Here is a 1,018-nt window from a genome sequence, read left to right on the forward strand (position 1 = left end):
TCAGTAAATGTTTAATAGTGACGCAAAGTAGAACAACATACTTTAATAATATTTTGTACAAGCAATTCTTCAGAGTTTTGCTAATAACGGAATAAGAATTAGGAGGCTCTCAAAATATTTGAATTAAAAATTTTTCTAATCAATAATCCAAGAAAGATGAGATTAGTATTAAAGAGTCCTATTTTTAACAGGAGATTTGAATTTCTCTTAAAAAGCACTAATTTTGAGGAGGGATTTTAAAAAAATAAAATGAAGTGTCACTTTATAACTTTTCAACGATCTGCGTCAAACTTTGCATATGTACACTTTAAGACAGTGTTTCCCAATATGGGGCCCCTCAAATTGGGGCCCACGCCCCACAGGAGAGCAATTTGATTGTTATTGAGGCAAATTTGAAAATGGACCTGTCCAAAATTTTTTTTGAATGGTATCCCTAGATTTTTACCGCTTAGGACCTCCACTGGTCTTAATCCACCGCTGGAGTTTAGCATACTTCTTTCTTATCCATGATATTCCCTGCTTTCGGAAATATTCTTTCCGGAAGTATTGGCTGTAGAAGAGAGTAGTAGCTGTCGTTACAGATAATGAAACTTGCAATTAGATCATGGGTTATGTGTTTTCATGAAAACTCGATAGATTATGAAATTATAGTTATACATGTTGAATTAAATTTAGGTTGTATGAAACCTTACATAAAAACAATGACAAATTATTGAAATTTTAACAGATACTAGATATTACATTAATAAAACACTGTACAAAATTTTAGAAATTTTGCGAGCCTAAAAATAAATTCTTATGTCGAACGACAGAATTGTGATTTCATTTATCAAAAAAATATGAATGCAATGATGATAGAATTTTGTAATTTTGTACAATTCTTAACACATGATTTAATAATATTTTAAAGTCAAAAGTTGGAAACAGCTTCCTATTGTACATTTTAAACTTTTGGTAGAAATTTTACTGTAAATTAATATTGTGGGATTATATTTAGAAATGGGTATACAATTGAAAT

The 1,018-nt window shown here is 29.8% G+C and overlaps 1 protein-coding gene across 1 annotated transcript in view; it reads left to right on the top strand.

The window, feature by feature from the left end:
• LOC108631146 (aminopeptidase N) overlaps window positions 1-1,018 on the top strand; it is a gene marked incomplete at its 5' end in the record, with an annotated part of 13,560 nt that overhangs the window by 9,340 nt on the left and 3,202 nt on the right. The gene's annotated exons all lie outside the window — the stretch shown is intronic.

This window comes from Ceratina calcarata, unplaced genomic scaffold (assembly GCF_001652005.2).
Source record: "Ceratina calcarata isolate Rehan_Ccalc_2016 unplaced genomic scaffold, ASM165200v1 scaffold812, whole genome shotgun sequence".
Classification (NCBI taxonomy): Eukaryota; Metazoa; Arthropoda; class Insecta; order Hymenoptera; family Apidae; genus Ceratina; species Ceratina calcarata.